Genomic DNA, 27781 nt, shown 5'->3' with positions numbered 1-27781 from the left:
AGTAGGCGTATACTATCACTACTGGACTGACTAATGTTGGTGGTTTGGGTTTCTCAGGTGTACCCAGGTCCCAGGCTCTGAAGAGCAGGTCCATAGATGGTGAATGTCATTGGTTGTATCACTCAATGAGGCACATTGTACATATGTTCTAAATATATTGTTTGCTTCACGCACTATTATCGTTCCTGCTTAGGTCTTTCACATGCAAGGTCCATTTCCAAAAGGGCTCTGCCAACCTCATTCCCCTGTCAGAAGCGAGTAAGTACAAGAAAATATTCATGTGACACCCAGACTAATTACTTATGTATTATAACATTGCATTCTCTTTGTAACTGTTTGGTAAATCAGACTTCAGGTTTTCATCTTATTGCTTTGGCATTTATGCCATTGAGTAATTGAATAAAGTGTTAAGTAACTAATTGAATAGTCATTGATTTGTCTGGGATTGCTAGAGAGCACTCTGTTACTGAAAGGCTGAAATGCCTTGCTGTTATCAGAGAACCATGATTGTAGTGAGTAATTACTTTTTTCTTAAATTCTCATTATTGCCAGAGTTCCAGAAGATAGTACTTACAAAGCTGGTGACTCTCACTGACGAAGTAAGGAAACTGCAGAGGAGGGTACCTCACTCTGGAATTGAAATAATAAAGATGGACACATTGGAAGAGTTCCAGAGGGAGGAGGCTTCTCTTCTGGAAACACATAAATTTGAAACCTTGGTAAGAAGTTTTCAACTTCTAATGCCAATAGGGGTTATGCGGAACACCCAGTGAACTGGAAAACAGGTGTAATCATTTCCGCTTTTCAGTACACATCTGCAGCGGTAGGTGATCTCTTAGGTAACTGTTAAGTTCCGCTTATTATAATAAAATTCTAATTTCTGATCAAACTTTAGTGTATTTGTTTGAATAAAAATGTTGTAATGTTAAAATATCAGAACCAGCAACATCCAAACAGTAGTTTTTGTTGTGTGCTGAGCTGCGAGTCAGTCAGGGTGATATGGGTCCGAAACATTAGGTGTGATCATTTCGTTATAAGGAGACACCACTGTCTGCAGTCGGCATTTTATGCCAGAAGATATATGCAACACAGTAATACAGCAGAGACCTTATTTATTGATACATTTCAATATCGATCCAGCTTAACGTTACTACAATGTGCTGGTTGACAAGTAGCTTTGTTAACGTTAATGCTAATGCTTGGTGGTTAAAGTGTAACTCTCGCCAAAATGCAACCTAGGGTCTTTTTGTGAATGTACCAAGAGTCAAACTTTCGTGTAAAAGCATCATTATGACGGATGCGCCACTTTTAAGATTTTATGTTTGGTTTTTTTCATTTTCGGTCAAATGGCATTTTGAATGGGGGTGCTAGGGGCACTACTATGATCACACCAAAATCACTATTTTTGAAACACTAAGAAGGCTCGACAAAACATCAAACTTTGGTCCAAGTATCACCAGGGGCTCTACACATGAACTCAGCATTGAGAACATTGTTTGTGTACACAGAGTTTACTAAGCAAAAGCAAAAACTACATACTACATATCTTCATAATTATGAATAAATGAGGAGGCGTAAAACTTAAATTGCTTGTCTAACAGAATACTTGGGGCTCTGGACATCCATTTGGCAATACGGTATACATCGGAAATTGTAATTACGGGTAGCTCCTGAATAGAAGGTATGTGTGTTTTTATATATATATATATATATATATATATATATATATATATATATATATATATATATATATATATATCTATATCCTATAGAAGTTGGCCATTAGTACGCTGTTTTTTCCTCAGTAGCGGACGGCCGGAAGTAGTTAAACCTGTTTTGTAGAACCTGCAAGAATGTTGGACCCCTATTCATATGGAGCAGTGATGCCAAAGCAACAGGCAGCAATGATATGTATATTGGATTGGGTACTGCTCAAAACTGAAATTGTCCTCTCAAAATTGATGCCTGATTGCAATGTTTGACCTGACCGTGATCATTTTGCATAATCGTTAAATACCACAGTCAAGGAAATTTTATTCCAATGTTACAAATGCTTAATGTAAATGCTAGGATGGAAATATGGTATTATAAGAGCAGTGTTGCTCCTTTCTTATGGGAGAAGAGTGTGTGGTGGACAGGTTAGCGACAGAGCAGGGAAGAAGTTTTGTTGTAGTAGTAAATACAGGAGTTTCACTTTCTGCTGCTCTTTAGAACAGAGTCTTGCATCCCAGCTGCTTGGTAAAGTGAGGGAGGTTGGCCCTTTAAATACTGATGGCTTAACAACAGCATTATTAGAGTTAAACATCCATTTATTTTAGTAAAAAATAATTATAGGACATTTTAATAAAAACAATCTAAAATAAAAACAATCTTGATGTGCCAGAACATCGATTACAATCTACCAAAATTATTGGAAGACTGTATTAATAGTGACAAACTTATATAACTGATTTTCCAACATTTCTTTTGTTTTGGTAGTCTTATTGGATAAGGCGGTCTTTTGGACAAATTCTATCTGCATTTTTTTATTTCACCAGCTGATACAATGTGTTGGAAAATATGTGATATTTAAGTTAAACAAATCTTAAAATTTTCTCAAGAGCCTTCTGATTTGACCAGATGGATGCATATAATTGTTAAAATTGACAATGTTTTTCAGGGCATCAAACAACTGGACCCCACTGGTTGAACTTAGTTTTTTCTATCCGTACAATGTTCTCACCTTTTTCCGCCTAATATTTTTGCATGTGCTTTTTTAATTATAGGTTTTTCAGCTGGCAAGAGTGGGGGGGAAAGACATAAAGGACTGCACGCACAAAGTGCTGGACAGGTATTTATTTACACATTTACACAGATCTTTACACATTTGACCAGAACAGTTGATCATGTTAGTTCAGCTCCGCTTTGGTTTTCTTGTGTCCCCAATTGTTTTTCCATTTGGTGGTTGACAGAGTTTAGTTGATGGTTTGAATAAGGGCTAGGACTGTACTCTATGACTTGGCCATATGAATAAAAAATCACGTCTTGGTGTATTTTGGCTAAATGGTGATAATCGATAAACAGTATATCATATCTTTTATGTTGAATAAAAAGGCCCTATTTCTGTTACAACAATAACAGAAGGATTAAGAAAGTGAAAAGGAGAGACAGACAGAGACAGACGGGCTCATGGACAAGAGAGAGCATGCGATGGACTGAAGTTTATGATACAATCGGAAAGCCGATTGTTACTGTAGAGTTACTCTATATCCACGACATTCCACTTCTGGGATTGCTCAGTTGCTGCTGGAAATTCCAACAGATTTCACTCATTTCACACACAACATATCGGTTTCCTTTCATTTTGTTTATGTTTGAATTTAAGCTTCGGTCGATTTATGTTAACTGCTCCTCAGATCTAGGGTAAATCCAGACAGCTAGCTAGAATATCTGTCCAATCTGAGTTTTCTGTTGCACTCACTTAGTGTTTTTATATAGCGCTTTTCTAGTCTTAACGACTACTCCAGGCGCTTTTACATAGTACAGCAACCATTCACACACATTCATACGCTGTGGCCGCCGTACAAGGTGCCACCTGCTCATCAGATAAACATTCACACACATTTACACTCCGATGCGCAGCATCTCGGGGTTCAGTGTCTTGCCCACTTCGACATGGGACTGCAGGGCCAGGGATCGAACCACCAACCTTCCGATTGGCAGGCGACTGCTCTACCGCGCCACAGCCGCCATCCCGAACCTATTTTGCAGCGGAGCCGTGGCTTTGCCTGGTGCTTAGCGCCGCCCAAGACGATTGTGATTGGTTTAGAGAAATGCCAATAAACCAGAGCACGTTTTTCTCCAATCACAGAATGCTGTGTGGACTACCCAGACCCTCCGCAGCGCTCTGAAGGAAGGTATGGCAAAGCGAGACTACTGTACAGTTCTCTGGTTTATCAGTGAAGTGTCTGAACTATACTGCAGACTGGATTGTCTACTCACAGAGTGAAGCGCGAGTTGAATGCACATCGGCAGGTCAGCAGCGTTACAAACGTCTCGTATGTAATGTCTGTATCATCACTGCGCTGCATTTTTATGAACTATGATATTTTGGTCCTGGGTCACATTTCTTGCCGGGTCCAGCAGGCTCCGTTTCACACGCAATTACTCATAGATCTGAAGTTAGTGACATCCACGAACTATATTGAAAATATCTATCGCCCAGCCCTACTGTGCGCCTATTGACTAAGGCCGGCTACACACTTGCTGCGTGGCGTGAGCGTGTCAGCTGCGTGCCGTGTTCGTTTTTTATTTCGGCTCCCATGTTAACAGGAACCAACAGTCTATTTCACGCGACACGCAAGCGTTTTGGAAGCGTTTCCAGGCAAAATAGAATACAAAAAGATGTTCGTCATTTTGACATAAATACATATTAATAAATGACATGTTGTTTGAAAGTCTCTAGGTTTTGACAAATGCAGATATAAATGTAATAAAAAAAAAAATCGATTTTCAAATATTGCACATGTCAATACAAAACGAGTGTAGTCTATTTTGCAGTCAATACGCCGACGTTGTCTTTACTGTTATCAAATCAGTATATGTTTATGTTTAACATGAAGTATACTACTGCTTGAGTGCAGTAAATCAATGGGAAATTTACATGTGTACAGACAAGGCTAGCAGCAGCAGCACCGCGTCAGACACGTTTCTGGTGTGTAAAGACAGAAAAATCCATGCAGCTGACACGCAACAGAAATGCCACGCTTATGCGATGCAGCCAGTGTGTAGCCGGCCTAAGGCTGCCGCTGGCTAATTTATGCAGCCCTATGTCCATCTCAGACAACCAAAACGTCTGTATGTAGAGATCTGTGTAGTTATATTGTATCAGTCTAGTGTCATTTTCTGGCAATTTGAAAGTTGAGAGAAAAAAGTTGAGACGATTCAACATATTGGAGAAACGCAACCGTGCACGGACAATCATGTGACTGGCACGCGTGTGTGGCGCGAATAATAATTGCATTTTTTTTTTTGTCTTGGATTAGGCTCTTCACCAATCAGCTCATGACCCTATTCAACATGAAGGGGAAGGGCAAAAAAGACAAAATAGGATTTGAAGACAAGAAATTGTTTTCAGCAATAAAAGGTAAGCTTCATATTATGGTCATTTAAAAAGTATGTGTGTTAATATCAGGCTTGACGTAATTTTACTTGATTTGTGATTAAATAACCAATTTAATTGATTTGAGTACTCGATTTTCTACTATGCATCTCTGCTGCAAGCTAAGCCACAACAGTGGCGTTTGTATTTATTTATTTTACATGTGGATTGTTTTGCTTTGATTGTAGCTGCTGTCATGCAATGGGACCCAGCTGCAACAGAGGCCCAAATAAAGTCTGCTGCAGCCGATCATCTGAAGCATGCCCCGGGCGAGTTGGGGGTGGTGGCTATAAATGAATGCTGTGCAGACACATTTTGTTAATTGTTCTGTTATAATGTTTTAACATTTTATATTAAAGGGAAATTGTGTTAATTTATGACTTTACTGTTCTGGCTTTTAAGTTTTATTGTGTTAATTCATATGTTACTGTTCTGGCTGTAGTAATAAAGTATATATAATATATAAATATATAAATGTAAATTATATATAAAATAGTAATAAAAATATATTTTGAGATTTAAATAGTTGATTTCTTGAAATGGTCAGTTTGGTTTACAGGAAAATGGTAAGCAGTTTATTACAATTATATTGATAAGATATAAAAATGCAAGACTAATATATAAACTGTTAATCAATTGAATATTGAATCAATCAATTCAATCAATATTCTTTAAAATCTTATTTAGGTCTATGGACTGTATTTGCAGTTTCATGACACGACAACAATGAGTAACTGGGTTTTTCTCAGTGAGAACTATTTGCACAGTTGAGATTTCAATGTCTGGGTCTGGGTGTATGGGTCTTTAACAGTCTTCTTTGACAATTATACTACAGAAAACGTGTCTAATACAACTTTTATTCTGGCTGCCTTTAGATGTTCAACAATTACGTCTTTAGCACGTCTTTAATTTACGTCTATACAACGTTTAGAAAAGACGTAAAAAACTTATTCTGGATGTCTAACAATGTCGTCTGTAGCACGTCTTTAATTGACGTCTATACAATGTCCAGAAAAGACGTAAAATAAACTTTCATTCTGGCTCCTGTGAGGAGGTCTTCTGGATGTCAAACAATGACGTCTATTATACGTGTTCTAGACGACTTTTTGCTCATTGGTGAGGCTTGCTACACATAATATAATTGCATTTAATCAGCTGTGGTGAGTAACTATGCCTGTAGTGGAATGGCTTTGAATGACAACCGTAACTATATTACTGACGTGGGTCTGCTGGTAAAACTACACTGTTCCAAAGATGGACACAGAAAGCACATCTGGATACTTCACCCCATTTCTTTCTTACCTCTTTCTCTCCTCCCTCTCTCCTCTCGTCCCCTCTTTATCTTCCCCTCCCCCACTCCCTCCCTCCTCCTCTCCCTCATTTTCCCCTCCCTCCCTTCTGTAAACTGGTTTTCCTTCGTTCCACCACTTACCGAATTCAACTCACCTTTACACTTTAATTTGGACTTGAGTTGTTTTTCCAGCGAAGGCTCGAAGCACACAAGGGAACATGTTTTAACATGTCATCTCTCCTGCTCAGCTCCTCTTTAACAGAGAAAAACCTGAAGAGAAAAGTACAACAGAAAAACTGTCTCAGACAGTTGAATTAAGAAAAGCTCGACTAAAACCTGCTGATTAATGTGCACCGTAAAAAGATCATGTTAAAAACAAGTTCCCATTAAATTACAGTAAAATCTAAAACATTTTTCTACAGATAGTGGCTGTGGAGAAATCTACAGACAGACAAAGTGGAATAAAATGTTTTCTTTCCAATAGTCTGAAAGAAGACATGTTATGGAAGATAAATAGCACAGCATCTATAGATTGAAAAACTGTTTTTGCCTGAGGTGTAAAACAAAATTGACTTCAGAAGAGATGATTTTACATGCTGATCCTATAAAGTGATCCCTGCTGAGTCCTAGTGCTCGCCCCCCTGCTACCTTCCCCTCCACATCAATAAGAGTCCTGACAGAACCCAGATCAGACTCAACTCTTCTTCTTCATTCAAAGCAACACTTCATGGACTTCTCTTCTCTCTTTCGTGCGTCCGTGGAAGTGCACGGGTGTGTATGAAGACACACATTCGATGACGTCATCAAAGTGCGTGTTTGTGAGGCGGAGGCCGTCCCCTGGAATGCTATTACCATGTTATTTTTAAGAAAATAGCTGAAACAGCCACACAAAATAATGACTCCTATTGCTAGCTTGCTAGCTAGCTAAAACTGGCTGAGACACAAAAAGTGAGCAGACTACCCAAAACACTGCAACTGCAACAAAACCACACCCAGTATGCTAGTTTAAAACATTAAGGGGGAGTTTCATTTATTCTTTTAATTATTGGTCTAACCAATGTTTTTACACACCTCAAATCTAAATAACATGGTAATACCATCCCAGGGGACTGCCCCCCTCCGCTAAAACACACACTTTGATGACGTCATCGACGTGCGCAATGTCGTCTTCACACACGTGGCTTCACACACTTTTGCGTGTGCACACGCATGCACATACACGCACACGCAAAAGTACAGTTATATTACTACTAAACTACTATTAAACTGAGCTGAGAGGGAGTTAGAGACAGAGTAGGAGGGAAAATAAAAAAGTTCTACAGTTATGAGGTTTAATTACAGGAGAAAGTGTGATGCACATTTAACAGAGACGTTGTTGAGCTAATCAGAGAAATAGGTAAAACCAAGATTTTTTTTAAAAGTGAGCTGATCATTATATTATTATAGTTGTGGCATGTTGCGAATGAGTGAGTTGTGGCGTTTGTGGACAGAATTTATCTTATTATTTATTCTTGTGTTTTCTTCGGTTCAAATTTGACCGTTTTTTTTTTTTTAAGTTTTCTTCTATCATAAATATGGGTTTCTTTCAACCAAATTGTCCTAAAATAACTTGGATGCATGCATGTACGTTGTATGGAACCCAGACAACATTCTCCGCATGTAAAATTAATGATTGCTTCCGTTGAATTTTGGGTGTTTTATTAAATTTTATAGCATTTACCAAAAAATATGTTTAAATGGTTTTAAAACAATCTTCTGACTAAACTTTGATTGTCCCAGCCTGTGATTCACTCAAGATCCTCTGATCTTAACTATTAATCAAAAAGAATAGCCAGCCGGCTGGTCACGCAGTCTCCTTATTTCGTAGGATATCATATGTTTTGGTGTGCATAAATTTTTGTAAGATATCATATGGACCCGTTCATGAGACTGCGTTTAAAAAAAGGCAGCGGGCCTGCAGCGAAAAGTTGAGACCGACTCAACTTTTGGAGAAACGCAACCCTACGTCAGGAGGGACATGAACCACCGGTCTCCTGGGCGAAAATCCTGTGTTTGTTTGACCCATCGTCCCCCCCCAACCCCCCAACCTCCTTCCTTACCAGGACATTTGGCGCTCTTATACTTCCTCATCTTACTTCCTGCTATAAAGTTGCAGAATATTGAAAAGGTAAGTGAAGTAAAAGCACAACACTTGAGTAAATGTACTTAGATGAAACTATCCTGATCTCAGTTATTGAGACATTTACACACAGAGACAGCTGCTCATCAGCACACACACACACACACACACACCTGCAGCCAGCAGGACTGTTTGTAGCCGGGATCAGGAAATATTTATAGAGATGAGTGTGTGTTACATAATCAGCTTCACTGTACGGACACACACACACACACACACACACACGGAATCTGCTAGCATGGCTCTGTCCAAAGGCCAGGGAGTCACAACTCCCCGGCCCAAACATAGTCGGACACATAAGTGTCGATTTCGGTGGGTACGATGGGTAAGCATACCTATCAGATTTCGTCATGAGTCATTTTGTACCCACCACTTTTTTTGAAAACCTCAAGCTCAATTTAGTTAAAAAAAAATAAAGTTCATAACACATAATTCTTGAGCGACAGATGCCAACAAATTCACAAAAATCTCCATCCCCACAGACACAGCCGTTCTGTGGTGCAGAACTACAAATATTGTCCATCCATCCATCCAGCTTCGTCCGCTTATCCGGTATCGGGTCGCGGGGGCAGTCTTTATAATTTTTGTATTTGTATATTTATGCATTTATATTGCAGATAATATATATTTTTTCAAATTTGCTGGATTTTAATATGTAATCAGTGTCTTTTATATTCTGGATTTCTAATATACATTAAACAATGTTTTTAATGTAGAAATCCTAAATAAATTTAGATTATGGCCTATAGGCAGGTAATAAAGTCAGACATACAAGAGAGAAACAACTTACTGTAATATATTTATTGATGTCTTAAAAGGGGTGATAGAATGCAAAACCGATTTTACCTTGTCATAGTTGAATAATGACAGTTTAGTGGGTAACTAGGACATACATCAACTCAGCGGCTCCTCCTCATTTGGCTCTAGTCTCCATCTTTGTCACGCCCAAACATTTACACAGGCTACACCACTGATCTGAGGTCAGCTTAGTCTTCTGCATAGGTCGTGTAGATATAAATTAAATTCACTTCTGAGACTTTTTTTATGCGAGAAAGCAACTATGTAAGGGTCAAATATGGGCCGTTGTACGAAAATTGATGTCCGACTGTGTGTCAGAGTTCAGCGGCCGGTGCTGCCTCGCTGCCGGCCTGCCGTCCTTCACAGACCCCGGCCTGCTGTGAGGCAGATGGAGCTCCGTCACGGCTGGCAGCCACGGCACTCCATACCTGTGCAAAGTCACCGTTTTTTTGGGTTAATGGACTACCAAATGCCGCTGCCCTGACAGAGCTCCAGGGCCTCCCCTCTTCCTGCTAAATGGCCCGTGTGTGTGAGTGAGAGCGCGGTCAGCGAGCTTGTTACGCCAGCAATCTCTTACCACAGGTTCCAGTTAATCTTATAATGTGTGTAATTATAATGTGTTGAGTTATTTAAACAAACGATCGGGGGAAATAAACGCCTCTTGTCCGCAAGTCTCATTGATAGAGCTCCATCCAGCCGCAGGCTCTATCAATGAGAGTTAGCTAGCCTCCTCTTAGAATTCCTCTGAAATTCACAAAAATGCATTAAATTGAAATCGGATACCATTGTTAGCTTTATAAGACCTTGGGCCACCTTATACAAGTGGCATGACGAAATTGAAGTTGTAAATATAGCTACTCTAGTTATGCCGGCAGCTGGCAGCCAGCCAGCTCCACGGAGCTCCATGGTGCTCCGCGGAGCCCCAAGTATTCCAGTAGTCCAGTACCCAGGGAAACTGGTGACTTTCACTGGGTATGGAGGTTGCCGCTTTCTTACCAAATTTGCAATTAGCCATCAATTTTTGTAAAACGGCCCATATTTGAGCTTTATATAGTTGATTTCTCGCTTAAAAAAGTCGCAAGTGAATTTAATAACGAAATAGCCTGACAAACAATGTATAACTTTGCAGTGTCTGAAATATGAGACCTGCTGTCTCGTCCTCAATGTGTTTCTTTGTGGTTCGCTCAAACCAATCTCTAAATATTATTCATCTATCATCTAAATATTCATGAGCATACCATATTTGGAAGAAAAGCTCTTGTTCCAAATAGAGCCATATTCACAGGGTAGTTAAGGGCCTAATAAAATAGCCTTCTGGCAATTTTCAGCCCAACCAATGTTACATACCCTATTGGGAGACCTTAATATACCCTATATAATCATTCTATCACCCTTTTAAATTGTGTATATAACTAAGTTATAAGACATTGATTTCCCATAAATCCTGTCACTTCCTGTCAACAGGCACTGGCTTTGTTTAGATGAGAGGATGAAATGACGAGTTGTTGTTGATAAGCTTATGTCACAAAGGTAAGTAGCGAGGCTTGGACCCAAATGCAGTTCAGTTCAGAGTTGAGAATTTATTAACAAGAAAACTACAACAAAAGGTGACTAGAGACATGAAAGCCACAAGGAAACTCAGCAACAGGGAAACCGCAACTCACCCACCAACAGTACACAGACAGAATGTAATGATCCCACAAGACACAAAGGAAACACAGAGACTAAAGACACAGGGTAATGAGGAAACAAGGGACAGGTGACACTAGGGCTGGGGAACAGGTGAAACACATCAGACAATCACAAGGGCGGGAAAACCAAAAGACAGGAAGTAAAACCAGACAAGACCAGACAGAAAACCAGACTACCAAAATAAAACAGGAAGCAGAACATATACAGAAACATACAACCATGACAGCGTATGCCTTTAGCACAACTCCTGATGGACTCGTCTTAATTATTTAATTCTCATTGCACATTTTGGATATTAAGTTTACGATGATAATGCTGAGAAATCACGGGAATTTTGAACTCAACTGCTTCAACCTGGATTACTTTACCTGATCAAGACAAGGATTATGTTTTATTTGCTTTAGTGAAAGGAAGATCATGTAAAGGCATGAGGTAAGATGACAACAGGTGATGTTACTATATGATGACTGATTGCAGAAGGCAGCTAATTTAGATTTAGCTAATGTTAGATTTGGTAAACATCACCTTCAGTGCAACACCTCCCTTGGCTGAATGTATGCTCAGTTAACGTTTGTGTTCCGTGTTGCTGTCATGTGGTTAACATTACTGTTGGGTTGATTTGCCTGTGAATCGCTCTGTGTGTAGATTGTAACGCAGCTGGCTGGATTTGTCTAGAGATATTATGAAACAGGATTAAGAAGTGAAGACGAGCTTCTTGTTAACATGTTATAAGTTTACACTTCATTGGAATCAGCTGCTTAGCGGTCTGCTTAGGGTTATAATAATAACTTTGTTATAACGTTAACTAAACCTTACCTTTGAGCTAAGTTAACGCAGCTAACAAAACAATGTTTGCTAGTCATAAATTATCTGTTTTGCTAACAAATCAATGCTGTTGAGGGCTAAGTAACTTAAGTTAGAACGCAGCTGGTCCGTTGGTAGCTAACAGTAAAGTAACGTGCTTTAGTGGCCTTTTTAGCTGAGCTATACAGTATGTTAAAAATAAATGTCTCATCTACTCTATACTGATGTGATGGAAGTGATGCCAGCCTCCCTGGTCACAATAGTTATGTCATCATGTCACCTCTTGTTTTATATCATGGTCTCTGCAGAAGGCCTTCAAACTCTCCTGTAATGTATAGTGTATACATTTGAGTGTATTTAAGGAGGGAGATAGGTGAATAATACTGTACAAAGCTTTAGACTGCTTACCACGTTCCAGTCTGTTGCTCAGGGCAGACTCACGATATATCCATGAGTCATGCACAGACCCAGGCCATTTGGCCTCCACATTGGCTATTAGATATGCAGCATCACATATGATCTGGATATTGCAGAGAATGACAGATGTTACTTGCAGTATTGTAATGCAGTTTTTGACATTTTGTGACAGTGGTCAATTTACCTGCACATTAATGCTGTGAATGGACTTCCTATTCACATAGTCAGCTTCATTTTCTGAAGGAGCAGTGATCGGAATGTGTGTGTGCCATCAATGCAGCCAATCACATTGGGAAATCCTAAAAGAAATTCAAATAATTTATACCATTCTGATGTTGCAGCACCATGTCATTAACCAAATTATAATAAAAAATTATTTATTGTAAAGGGTTTTACATTATTCAAATGCAATCATGTGGAACTCCTCTTTAATGGCTCTCACTGGTTTCTGTCTAGGGAACACTACAAAAATGTTTAAAAAATGTTTCAGAGCGAGGCACACGTTTCTGACGGCTCTGTACAGTGGCTTTACTGATAGGCCTATGCTCCGCATCACCAATGTTGTAAAGAAAACTGCTGTTTGCAAAAACACGTAATGCGACACATCGGCTCGGATGTAAGAGCATATGCACGATGGGTGACGTTAGTGATATGAGGACAGATAAGGTTATGTACATATCTGATGGACTGTGAAGAAAAACGATACCCCTCGAATAGATAGTTACCTGGAAATAAAATTGCATCTAGTCGGGACCTCAATATCATCTCCCGACATATGTTTAACTCCCTACTTCTTCATCAATGGGATCCTCGACAAAAGGACATGCCGTTCTATAACGTTACCTAATGTTTTATGTAAAGCACTTTGAATTGCCCTGTTGCTGAAATGTGCTATATAAATAAATTTGCCTTGCCTTAACATAGTTAATAAACCAACCCTATTTTATTCATGCAGATGTCAGAACTGCACCAAAATGCGCCTGATACAGACTGCATGAATGAATGAGGAAATGAAAGAGCGCCATGTCAGAGGGAGGAGACAGAGAAGAAAACCTGCTCCCGACAAGGTTAGGTTCACAGGCTCAGTTACCATAGTAATTGACTCTGAGGTTAAGTTACCTCTCTTTCTGAAACGGGCTGGAGGTAATTCCAACTCTCTCTCAGGTTTGATTAACCTACGTTTCTGAAACAGAAAACCCAGAGTGTCCCTCATCTCAGGCAGGGCCGGATTAACAATTTCCTGTGCCCTGGGCAACAAGACCCAAGGAAACTTGTATAATGTATACAGTCAGTCCACACAGACTGATATATTTCAAGTGTTTATTTCTTTTAATTTTGATGATTAGAACTGACAACTAATGAAAACCCCAAATGCAGTATCTCAGAAAATTTGAATATTACTTAAGACCAATACAAAAAGGATTTTTAGAAATGTTGACCAACTGAAAAGTATGAACATGAAAAGTATGAGCATGTACAGCACTCAATACTTAGTTGGGGCTCTTTTTGCCTGAATTACTGCAGCAATGCGGCGTGGCATGGAGTGGATCAGTCTGTGGCACTGCTCAGGTGTTATGAGAGCCCAGGTTGCTCTGATAGTGGCCTTCAGCTCTTCTGCATTGTTGGGTCTGGCGCATCGCAGCTTCCTCTTCACAATACCCCATAGATTTTCTATAGGGTTAAGGTCAAGCGAGTTTGCTGGCCAATTAAGAACAGAGATACCATAGTCCTTAAACCAGGTACTGGTAGCTTTGGTACTGTGTGCAGGTGCCAAGTCCTGTTGGAAAATGAAATCTGCATCTCCATAAAGTTGGTCAGCAGCAGGAAGCATGAAGTGCTCTAAAACTTCCTGGTGACGGCTGCGTTGACCTTGGACCTCAGAAAACACAGTGGACCAACACAAGCAGATGACATGGCACCCCAAACCATCACTGACTGTGGAAACTTTACACTGGACTTCAAGCAACGTGGATTCTGTGCCTCTCCTCTCTTCCTCCAGACTCTGGGACCTTGATTTCCAAAGGAAATGCAAAATTTACTTTCATCAGAGAACATAACTTTGGACCACTCAGCAGCAGTCCAGTCCTTTTTGTCTTTAGCCCAGGCGAGACGCTTCTGACGCTGTGTCTTGTTCAGGAGTGGCTTGACACAAAGAATGCGACAGCTGAAATCTGTCTTGCATACGTCTGTGCGTGGTGGTTCTTGAAGCACTGACTCCAGCTGCAGTCCACTCTTTGTGAATCTCCCCCACATTTTTGAATGGGTTTTGTTTCACAATCCTCTCCAGGGTGCGGTTATCTCTATTGCTTGTACACTTTTTTCTACCACATTTCCTTCCTTTCACCTCTCTATTAATGTGCTTGGACACAGAGCTCTGTGAACAGCCAGCCTCTTTAGCAATGACCTTTTGTGTCTTGCCCTCCTTGTGCAAGGTGTCAATGGCCATCTTTTGGACAGCTGTCAAGTCAGCAGTCTTCCCCATGATTGTGTAGCCTACAGAACTAGACTGAGGGACCATTTAAAGGCCTTTGCAGGTGTTTTGAGTTAATTAGCTGATTAGAGTGTGGCACCAGGTGTCTTCAATATTGAACCGTTTCACAATATTAAAATTTTCTGAGATACTGAATTTGGGGTTTTCATTAGTTGTCAGTTCTAATCATCAAAAGTAAAAGAAATAAACAGTTGAAATATATCATTTTGTGTGGAATGACTGTATACATTACGCAAGTTTCACTTTTTGAATGGAATTACTGAAATAAATCAACTTTTTCATGATATTCTAATTATATGACCAGCACCTGTATATTAATTCTTATTATCTATTCTCTTCTTTTAACAGGTTAGCCTAATTAACTGGCCTTCTTGACTTTGTACGCATACATTTCACAATAAAGATAATGTTATATTTGATATTGTTTGTACAGGTGAGCCTAACACATTGGCCTTCTTGACCTACATTCATACCACAACTATCAACCTGTATTATCTTCCCTAAGACACTGACCTTCTTGACTTAAATTGTGTAAACTCAAAACATTTAATGCTATAATGCATTCTTTCTAAGTAATTTCTTATAGCAGATTACTCAGTCACCTTCCTTCTATACTTTAAATATGCAAACTGGTGCACAATATCATCAAAATCCAGACCTTGAACAACTTCATGTTCTATGGCCAGCAAAGAAAGTGCAGAAAGTCTTGTCTGTGGCATTGTGGTCCTTAACACATTTTAAACTTGTTTTAGAACAGAAAATGACCTCTCACCCTCACAATTAGAGACAGGCAGTGTTAAGAACATTTTGAGTGCAACACATACATTCGGAAATGTTGTCTTAAGGCCATTTGTTTCCAGAATTTGCAACAACTGAGCAGCGGAAGTGTCACTCGACACAAAGTGAGTGAACTGCATGAGTTCGTCTGCTAGGGATGCATCCAGGTCTGTCAGATAAGTGGGACTCAGCCTCGCAGCTCGTTTGCGCACATCACACTCATCATAGTCCCTGTCAAATAAAACACCAAAGAGCTCACACGCATCTGTGTAAGCACTGATCCGTTTTGATAGGCAAGAAGTGAGTTTGTCGATAATTACATAATATGTTTCAACTTTGAATCTTAAACTTCCATTAGTAAAGACGACCTCCTCATCGTCATCACTCACGTCAGCAAATCGCTTTCTTTTTCTCCTACGTGAAATGTCATACTGATAATCCTGTGTAGCACTGAGAGATCGTGCTGATTTTTCCAGATCTGCGAACTGGTCTCGTAACGTGCCAACATAGTCAAGCAGTGACTGTAAAGCCGCACAGCAGTTGCCAAATCTATGTCACTTGTTTGAAGTTTGTCACTGGTTGCTTTATCCATCCATCCATCTTCATCCGCTTATCCGGGGTCGGGTCGCGGGGGTAGCAGCTCCAGCAGGGGACCCCAAACTTCCCTTTCCCAGGCCACATTAACCAGCTCCGACTGGGGGATCCCGAGGCGTTCCCAGGCCAGGTTAGAGATATAATCCCTCCACCTAGTCCTGGGTCTCCCCCGAGGCCTCCTCCCAGCTGGACGTGCCTGGAACACCTCCATAGGGAGGCGCCCAGGGGGCATCCTTACCAGATGCCCGAACCACCTCAACTGGCTCCTTTCGACGCAAAGGAGCAGCGGCTCTACTCCGAGCTCCTCACGGATAACTGAGCTTCTCACCCTATCTCTAAGGGAGACGCCAGCTACCCTCCTGAGGAAACCCATTTCGGCCGCTTGTACCCTGGATCTTGTTCTTTCGGTCATGACCCAGCCTTCATGACCATAGGTGAGGGTAGGAACACAAACTGACCGATAGATTGAGAGCTTTGCCTTCTGGCTCAGCTCTCTTTTCGTCACAACGGTGCGATAAATTGAATGTAATACCGCACCTGCTGTGCCGATTCTCCGACCAATCTCCCGCTCCATTGTCCCCTCACTCGCGAACAAGACCCCAAGGTACTTGAACTCCTTCACTTGGGGGTAAGGACTCATTCCCTACCTGGAGAAGGCACTCCATCGGTTTCCTGCTGAGAACCATGGCCTCCGATTTAGAGGTGCTGATCCTCATCCCAGCCGCTTCACACTCGGCTGCGAACCGATCCAGTGAGTGCTGAAGGTCACAGGCCGATGATGCCATCAGGACCACATCATCTGCAAAAAGCAGCGATGAGATCCCCAGCCCACCGAACTGCAACCCCTCTCCACCCCGACTACGCCTCGATATCCTGTCCATAAATACTACAAACAGGATTGGTGACAAAGCGCAGCCCTGGCGGAGGCCAACTCTCACCTGAAACGAGTCCGACTTACTGCCGAGAACCCGGACACAGCTCTCGCTTTGGTCGTACAGAGATTGATGGCCCTGAGAAGGGACCCCCTCACCCCGTACTCCCGCAGCACCTCCCACAGTATCTCCCGGGGCACCCGGTCATACGCCTTCTCCAGATCCACAAAACACATGTAGACTGGTTGGGCATACTCCCAGGCTCCCTCCAGGATCCTTGCAAGAGTAAAGATCTGGTCCGTTGTTCCACGACCAGGACGGAATCCGCATTGTTCCTCTTCAACCTGAGATTCGACTATCGACCGAACCCTCCTTTCCAGCACCTTGGAGTAGACTTTACCGGGGAGGCTGAGAAGTGTGATACCCCTGTAATTGGCACACACCCTCTGGTCCCCCTTTTTAAAAAGGGGAACCACCACCCCGGTCTGCCACTCCTTAGGCACCGTCCCAGACTTCCACGCAATGTTGAAGAGGCGTGTCAACCAAGACAACCCCTCCACACCCAGAGCTTTAAGCATTTCTGGACGGATCTCATCAATTCCTGGGGCTTTGCCACTGTGGAGTTGTTTAAGTACCTCAGCGACCTCTACCAGGGAAATTGATGCCAATCCCCCCTCATCCTCCAGCTCTGCCTCTACCATAGACGGCGTATTAGTCGGATTTAGGAGTTCCTCAAAGTGCTCCTTCCACCGCCCTATTACCTCCTCAGTTGAGGTCAACAGCGTCCCATCCTTACTGTACACAGCTTGGATGGTTCCCCGCTTCCCCCTCCTGAGGTGGCGAACGGTTTTCCAGAAGCACCTTGGTGCCGACCGAAAGTCCTTCTCCATGTCTTCTCCGAACTTCTCCCACACACGCTGCTTTGCCTCTTTCACGGCAGAGGCTGCAGCCCTTCGGGCCCTTCGGTACCTTGCAACTGCCTCCGGAGTCGTCTGGGATAACATATCCCGGAAAGACTCCTTCTTCAGTCGGACGGCTTCCCTGACCACCGGTGTCCACCACGGTGTTCGTGGGTTACCGCCCCTTGAGGCACCTAAGACCCTAAGACCACAGCTCCTCACCGCAGCTTCAGCAATGGAAACTTTGAACATTGTCCACTCGGGTTCAATGCCCCCAGCCTCCACAGGGATGCACGAAAAGCTCCGCCGGAGGTGTGAGTTGAAAGTCTGTCGGACAGGGGCCTCCTCCAGACGTTCCCAATTTACCCGCACTACCCGTTTGGGCTTACCAGGTCTGTCCAGAGTCTTCCCCCACCCCCTGACCCAACTCACCACCAGATGGTGATCGGTTGACAGCTCCGCCCCTCTCTTCACCCGAGTGTCCAAAAAATATGGCCTCAGATCAGATGAAACGATTATAAAATCAATCACTGACCTTTGGCCTAGGGTCTCTGGTACCAAGTACGCTTATGAGCATCCCTATGTTCGAACATGGTGTTCGTTATAGACAATCCATGACTAGCACAGAAGTCCAACAACAAACACCCACTCTGGTTTAGATCAGGGAGGCCGTTCCTCCCAATCACGCCTCTCCATGTGTCTCCATCATTACCCACGTGCGCGTTGAAGTCCCCCAGCAGAACTATGGAGTCCCCGACTGGAGCCCCATGCAGGACTCCACTCAAGGTCTCCAAGAAGGCCGAATACTCTGAACTCTTGTTTGGTGCATATGCACAAACAACAGTCAGAGTTTTCCCCCCCACAACCCGCAGGCGTAGGGAGGCGACCCTCTCGTCCACCGGGTTAAACTCCAACGTAGCGGCGCTCAGCCGGGGGCTTGTGAGTATCCCCACACCCGCCCGGCGCCTCACACCCTGGGCAACTCCGGAGAAGAAAAGAGTCCAACCCCTATCCAGGAGTATGGTTCCAGAACCAAGACTGTGCGTAGAGGTAAGCCCCACCAGATCTAACCGGTAGCGCTCCACCTCCCGCATAAGTTCCGGCTCCTTCCCCCACAGAGAGGTGACATTCCACGTCCCCAGAGCCAGCCTCTGCTGCCCGGGTCTGGTCCGTCGAGGCCCCCTGACCTTCACTGCCACCCATGTGGCAGCGCACCCGACCCCAGCGGTTCCTCCCACAGGTGGTGGGCCCATGGGATGGAGGGATGTCCGCCACGTAGCTTTTTCGGGCTGTGCCCGACCGGGCTCCGTGGCAAACCCGGCCACCAGACGCTCGCTGACGAGCCCTCCATCTGGGCCTGGCTCCAGACGGGGGCCCCGGGCTTCCTCCGGGCAGGGTCACTTCATCCCTTCCTCGATTTTTCATAGGATTTTTGAACCATTCTTTGTCTGGCCCCTCACCTGAGACCACTTTGCCTTGGGAGACCCTACCAGGAGCACACAGCTCCAGACAACACAGCCCTCAGGTTCATAGGGACACACAAACCTCTCCACCACGATAAGGTGATGGTTCCCGGAGAAGGGTCCGGTTGCTTTAAATCTTCCCAATATTCTGTCCCACAAAATGGTCATCATTGCACTCTCAAGTGTATCAAGTTTAGCAACCAGCGCAGAGGCCTCGCGTTTGGTTTGTTTCTTTTCATCACAGTCCACAGTCACAGTCTCTAATAGCTCTGTAATTTCTGGATAAAGCTTTCGTTGAGTCCGCTCTACAGCTCCACCTTTTTAACTGAGCTTGGAGTCCGTTGTACTTGCCAGACATGTTGCAAACATTATCGTAACTTTGCCCACGACAGTTTGCCAAATCCAGTCCAAGGTTTCGCACGGATTCAGCTAAACTAAGGCCTGTGTGGCTGTGGATGGGCTCAAATCCTAAGAACCTTTCAACCACTTTTCCACTTGCATTAACGAATCGGAATACAAATGTCAGCTGATCCACATGCGCAAGATCTGGGGTGGAATCGACAATAACAGAGAAATATTTTGCCTGCTTAATTTCATCTGCAATTACTTGCTTTGTTTTGTCACCCATTAATGCAATAAACTCATCACACACAGTGGAGGAGAGGTATGAGGGCTTACTTTTCCCCCTTGTTGCCATGCTTCACAAGGTGGTCCTTTAAAAATGGGTCGAAATGTGCAATAAGCTCCAATTTTCCCAGATAATTCCCATTATGCACTGAGCCCACCAGTTTGTTGTCCCCTCTAAAAGCTGCCCCCCTAGCTGCCAAAAACTTGATGACAGTAACCACATGCCTGAGGACCTCTGTCCAGTACCGTTGCTCTGCCTCACATTGTTGGACAAGTCAGCATTCACTCTGCAAACGACTTGGGATCTCTGCATTAAACACAACATATTCTGTCTATGTTCCCAACTTGTTTCATGATCCCTGATCCTCTCAGAGTGTTGTTGGACTTGCGTATTCATTGTGATTATGTGGAGGCTGTTCATGCTCGGTGTCCTCTTGCTTTTGGCGGTTGTTCCATGTCTCACTGCTAGCTTCCACACTGGTGGTAGCCTGACTGCTAGCACTAACGTTAACGTTAGCTGTTTCCACGGCCACAAGTGAAGGAGGGATTCCAGCGTTGCCGTTATCATTGCCTTTTCTCAGGGAGCACTGATTTGAAGTAAAAAATGTGGCTATTTTTGGAATATGTTTCAAAGTGTCAACTAATTTCAATTCCTTTTCTCTTTTTAATTTTCTTTCAGCGCTCCCACTTAACTGCTTCTCCATCTTCCCATTGACAACATCAACGTCACTACTCCTTACAAATTTCAGAGCGTCAAATCACATCAGTCGACGTGACACAGCTCGTCCTCGCTCGCTGCGCAGGAAGCTACAGACACTGTTTTTTACGTGATTTAACATAATATTATGATCAAACGGGTCTTCTCATGTGCCCCTGGGCAAGTGCCCAGTTCCCCTAATGGTTAATCTGGCTCTGATCTCAGGGCTAACAAACTCAGAGTTTTCACTAAACCTGCTTTCTGAAACGGACTGCTGGAGTCTGAGATGCTCTGATGGCTGTTACTCTGTCTGTCACAATGACAGAGAAACATTCCTCACTTCCTCCTCTATCTCTAACAGACTAGCAGTGTATGTGGACTGTCCTGCTGGCACTCTGTCCTTCTACACAGTCTCCTCTGACTCACTGATCCACCTCCACACTTTCAACACCACATTCACTCAACCTCTTTATCCTCTGCTTCCTCAGTGTCTCTGTGTCCTCTGCAGGACTGAGCGTCTCTCCTGTGGACAGAAACACTGACTGAAGATCAGCTGCTGAAATCAAAGTTCACCATCCCACACACTACAGACCAAACATGAATAAGTTGTTCCAATAAATCACATGTCAATTCAAACATTGGAGCCCATCTATCTCTATGCTCCTTTTCACACAGAATCCGAAACATTCACTTTTTTTTGTCTTCCACAACTGTTTAGGTTTCTGCAGATTTCGGATGCCGATTAAAAACAAGCCAACCAATAAAATGACTTTGGTTTAATGCAATCAACAGATTCTCTCAGACGTCAATCTCAGTTCATACTGTCAAACAGCAATGTGGGTATCGATCCATTAGATCTCGCAGCATAGTGTCCTCTTTGACAAACAAAATAAAGATTATAAAGACAACATCTGTGGAAGTACCACAGTTAAACACTTCATGAATATTTTTTTTACTTGTACTTCACTTTGTTTTGTGTTACTTAGTTTTTAATATGTATTATCTTGTATGTTTTTATGTAAAGCACATTATAATTCTATCTGTGATGTTATTGCGGCTTTAAACATATTTCAATATTCTGCGATATATTACAATTTATTACCTTTTTTCCCAATTTCAAATGTTTCCCAAATTTCAAATCAAGCCCCTAAAAGGAAACTTTGTCAACATCTGTTTTATCTAGAAAGATACATTTCTCTGTTTCTTCTCACTTCAATTTTATTGCTGCAAAATGTGATTGTCAAGCAGACAAACTGACCAACACATATATAATAATTAGGGCTGTCAGCATTAACGCATTAATCGTGACACGATTAAGGGCCGAGCATAACGCCTTAATTTTATTTAATCGCATGCCACCATTTATTAATTTATTTTACACTTCACTCGGCTTTGCGTCGTGCCTAACAGCGCCCTTACGTTTTTGTTTGTATATTTTTGGGACTTTTTTTGTCATTTGGGACATTGCCCACCCCCCTTTTCTTTCCAGGAGACTTGTTACATTCCTTATTACAAAAATATAAAGGTTACAAATGTCCTGCTGTGGCATCTGGTTTTTGGACCATTTTGTTTGTATAAGCAAAGTGTTACATTTCAGTTAATTGCTGTGGTGTAAGGGTAGGGATTTTTAGTTTTTTAGTTAGGTACTTGGAGGAATTGTGCAATAATGACAGATTCACACATTTTTCTTTTGTTTACAGTAAATAAATAAATAAATAAATAATTAACAAATACAAATCTTAAAGTCAACTTCATAAAGTAGGTAAGTAAGTTTAGTAACATTCATTTGATTCCCAATCAAGATACACTGGTAAGAATTGCTTTCCATTGTTGTACTTAAAACAGTTCTGAAATGCAAAATAATATAATTTTAATTATGTGATAAAACATGCGATTAATCGTGATTAACTATAGAAATTCAGCAATTAATCGCGATTAAGAAAAAATTAATCATTTGACAGCCCTAATAATAATAGATCAATATTCGGCTTTTATGTATTGAAACAGTATCGCCACAGAAAATATCGCGATACTTTGCTGTATCGATTTTTTCCCCGACCCCTAATAACTAGTTGTTTGAGTTTTGTGATTCTTTGTGTTTATTGACCATCAAAAGAGTAGATGTTTTATTCTATGTATATTAAAAATGACTGCCTGCTGAACTAGGACTGCACCCAACGTGAAGACGCAGCAATACATTTTTATTTCACCAAATCAACTCGTCTGTGTGAAGATACTTGTCAATAAAATAAACTCAGATTCATATTTAACGTATGTAATGTGTTACGGGGGTGCAGTCTTATTTCAGCAGTCTCTGCCCATGCCAAAATAAGACTGCACCCCCCCCTAACTCAGGATTTTAAAGTCTAACAATGACCTAATTAGCTTTACTTACATGTCGTGACCTCTACTAAAAGTCCTGAACAGATTGTCATCGTCAGCCTTTGCAATCCTGAGTTTTTCACATTACAGATGTTAAATATATATCTGAATTATTTTTATTCAGTATAAGTATATTTGCACAGACGAGTGGATTTGGTGGAAAGAAATGTATTGCTCCGGCTCTGTGTACCTGCTGGCTGTGTATGTTAGGTTGTAGTACTAAAACATGTTGCAACCTGTGTTGATGAATAGTAGTTTTATTTAGAATCTACCTAAAGTCTAACTTCACTATCAGCAGAAAGCATCTGCACTGAGGTACGGAGAGAGGAATTCCGTCTGGCTGCATGCATTCTTCAAACCACACACAGAGTATTCATTCACTTTTAATCCCTGGAATTAGTTTAACGTGTTGATGTTTTATTTTTTCATTCAAAGACAGATAAAAGACAAACAAGAGGAGACACATGCTTTGAGATTTGATTTTATATTAATACAAGAAGTGATCCTTGATAGAGATAGAGAACATGTGTCTCCAGATGTGTGTGTTTGTGTGTCTGTATCTCACACACACACATCTGAAGCTGGAGCTCCTGAGGTGGTCACACAGATTTAAAGTCCTTGTTCAAGGACCAAACTGTGTAAGCTGAAGCAGAACATGACATCTGTATGTTCTACAGTCTGAGCAATGTCACGCACTAATGGAGCTCTGAATATCTGTTCCTTTGGAGGACGCTGATGCTAATTAGTCTCTGTCAACACTGATTACATCTCAAATATATTCAGTTTATTATTATATATGACAAAAAAATCCTCACAGTTTGAGGACCTGGAATCAGAAAATATTTGGGATTTTTTAAAACCATAACTTTATTTGTATAGCACCTTAAAAAACAATATTTTACAAAGTGCTTTGACATAAGAAACAAAAGCAAACACACATCAACACGCATTATGTACACACCATTGTAATAGTAAAACAGAAGATGGGGCAGCTTTATAGGACTGAAAAAGTGACAATTCAATAAACAAAATGAAATTAGCAGACGATAGGGTCAAAAGACAATAAAAAAAGACAATAAAAAGACAGCATAACATAAAAGCAAGTCAATAAAAAAGTGTCTCTGTCTGATCATTTCCTTTCCTCCTTCTCTTATTAATCAATGTCTGTGATGTTTGTCCCACACTACCATCTATGTTCTGGAAGTTGTTCTTCTAAACAAAAGAGCAAATTTACATTCAGAAACTGAGAAAGGAGGAGACCACACATCTTTTTTATAAACCTCCATAGAAAATGAAAGACTTAAATTCTGGTTTCTATCTCTGGGGAAACTCTGAAACATTTAGCGTGTTTGGCCGAAGCAAAACCAAAGCAAAACCAAACGTGCATTACGTTATGCAGTCGTGCACGAGCCTCACGCTCCTCCCCAGGTCGTCTCATATTTGTCCTAATAAGGTCCATGTTAATCAATCAATGAATATAGCAGCCTTGTAAAGAAGCCCTTGATGACCAATCATGAAACGAAAAAATGGGGAAAAAAACACGATTCAGTGATTGTGAGATCTATGTGCTCCTAACAGAGGTAGAACATCGAAACAAAATCCTGTTTGGAAGCCTTAACCCTTGTGTGGTGTTCATATTTCACATTCCCACACACAGACACCTACACTCAGACACGCACACATACAGACGCACAGACACACACAGAGACGCACAGACACACACACACACACACACACACACACACACACACACACACACACACACACACACACACACACACACACACACATACACATACACAGCAGGCCCAGTTAGGAGGAGGACACAGTTAAGTTTCATAGCACCTACCATTATTACACTCGGGTCCAGTAGACCCGAACACCTCATTTGTAATAGTTATGGGTCGGCTTGGAAAGAACAGGATTGTTGGGTTCAGGAAAACAAAAACTGGGTTGGGTTCGGAAAACGGGGATACCATCGGAGTAGACTAAAACGCAGTTTACAAAACCTTGGGAGCATTACGCACGATCACACGCATGGTCAAAATGTTGCGGAAAACTGGGCACATTTTTATGCATGGAAATTCTTTATAAATCCCGACTTTTGTGAGGAATTTTGCGATGGCAAATTTCACCCTGTTTCACGCAATTTTTTCTTGCGTAACAGGTTTTATAAATGAGGCCCCAGAATTCAATACTGTGATGAAAAAAAAGTAAATTTCAGAAGATATTAAACCACAATACTCTTTTTTTACAGAACTGTAAGTTCAACTCAACTCTATTTGTAAAGATAAACATGCACATTGCATGCATGCATAAAAAAATAGAACAACAATAAATACAATTTTTCAAGACTAAAAATAACAATGTTACAAATCAAATTAAAGTTAATGAAACAGTAGGGATGAAAATAACAAATGATTAACACTACTGCAAATTCAAAGCCAGATTAACAAGGTTGTTAGGTCTGTAACTTCCTTTTTAAAAAGAATACTGAAGCTCAATGTTGTAGCTGATTAAATAATAACTTGGGTTGATGTTTCTGAGTTCAGACTAACAGTTTTTACTGATGACAAAAACTCTGGGTGCTAAAAGTTAACCCTTGTGTTGTCTTCCCGTCGAACATGCAACTTCTTGTTTTTCTGTCAACACTTTTTTCCAATTTTTTTGTCACTTTTTCGATGTTTTTTTTTTCAAATGCTGTCAAATTCAATGAAAGTAGAGAACTGATCTTTTTTTTTCCTTGTGAAGAGCGTTGTAAGCAACCGTCAAAGCCCGTCTACAGAAAGCCGTTCCACTCCCTATTCAGCCCCATTGTACCGAATTTGGTTGACTCTATGGAGCTAGACGGCTAAATGTGTGTCTTTCGCCTGATTGTCGTTGAGAAATCTCAGATTTGATTGTAGTTTTTGCAAGTTCAACATGGAAAAAAGCCACTTTAAAAAAATCTAACACCCAGCAGTGTGTATTTTCTTAGCCTCCCCTTTCAAATGCAACATTCAAATTACTAGACAAAAAAAATTATATCCTGAGAAAAGTGGATTTTTAGGGGTATAGAGTCCCATTCATTCTGCACTGGCCTGTGAGCGCCCCCTATATGGAACTCTGGTGGAACTGCAACCAGTTCAGAAGCCGGAAGTAACGAGAGAGTGGAACTACTTCCCTTATTAGAAATTCTTTGTAACCGTCCATGTTTTGTTTTTTTGACAATTTGGTTAAAAGAAACCCCAAATGGCTGATGAAGAAACTTTTTGAAAATGGGTTAAATTTGACACTGCGGGGATACTATCAGGAGGGTTAAAACATTAAGGGCCCTATTTTAATGATCTACCTCTGCACCCCCCCTCCATGTAGCTGCAGAATGTGATGTTTGCTTTTACCAGCAGGGGACAGCGACTGTCAATCCTCCAGACTCTAAATATGAGAGCGAGAAGGAGAACTTATACTGTATATTATATCCATGATTTCTTTCTGTCAGAACTGCAGTTTTATAAAGTGATGCACTTTTATATAACCAGCAGTGCAACGAGTATTGTGATCCTTTACATGCTTTTTTTAATTAGTATGTTTGCAACAAATATGAAAGCTTAATTTCAAGACATAGTTTCAACGTTTTCACCACCCAAACTCCCCTCATAGTTTTATGAAAACAGCAGCCAGCGCTGGAAGAAGTATTCAGATCCTTTACTTGAGTAAAAGTACTAATACCACACTATAGAAATACTCTGTTACAAGTTAAAGTCCTGCAATGAAAATGTTACTTCAGTAAACGTCTGAAAGTGTCATCAGGACAATGTAGTTAAAGGTGTTCTCAGCGATGTGATGCGTTTTTTAGGCTACAACATTTTTTGTCACATGCAGAAAACATCTCCTCACTATCTGCTAGCTGCCTGTCCCCTAAACACACTGTAAAAAACATCTCCTCACTATCTGCTAGCTGCCTGTCCCCTGAACACACTGTAAAAAACATCTCCTCACTATCTGCTAGCTGCCTGTACTCTGAACACACTGTAGACAGTCCAGGCACCACAAACGCCAACAAAAACTAATTGTGCCAACCTGAACCACGAAACATAACAAACAGCGTTCCAGCCAATAACCGAGTTGAAGGTGGGGGCTGGGGGATTAGTGCGCGGAAGCACGGTAGGGAGGGTGAGGGGATGGGATGAGGAGGCGGGAGGGGCAAGCTAGCCCCGTTTTGTTTGAAAATACTTCTAAAGTCAACAAGAAGTGCCGTCGCCCAACATCGCTTAGAGCACCTTTAAAGTATTAAAAGTAAAGAACTCTCCTCCCATTTTAGAAAGTGTAAAAGATCCAACCAGTTGTGTGTTTAATGGTCTAATTTAATGTGTAAAGTAACTAGTAACTAAAGCTGTAACAGATGACTGTAGTGGAGTAAAAAGTACAATATTTCTAGTAGAAAGTGGCATGAAAAAAAGACTCAACTAAAGTACAAGTACCTCAACATTTGGACGACCTATCTCACAAACTAAAGAAAACATCTTGTGTACCCTGACCTTTTAAAATACAACAACACACACTCTCTCTGTGTCCTGCGTGCCTCTACGACGTTATTCCCCCAATAACAGACATTATTAGATCTTGGTGCAATATTCAACATTATGACTTTTTTATTGAGGGGGGACATGTATATATAT

The sequence above is a fragment of the Sander vitreus genome, chromosome 15 (genome assembly GCF_031162955.1).
Source record: "Sander vitreus isolate 19-12246 chromosome 15, sanVit1, whole genome shotgun sequence".
Taxonomy (NCBI): domain Eukaryota; kingdom Metazoa; phylum Chordata; class Actinopteri; order Perciformes; family Percidae; genus Sander; species Sander vitreus.
Note: the sequence above shows the minus strand (reverse complement) of the source record.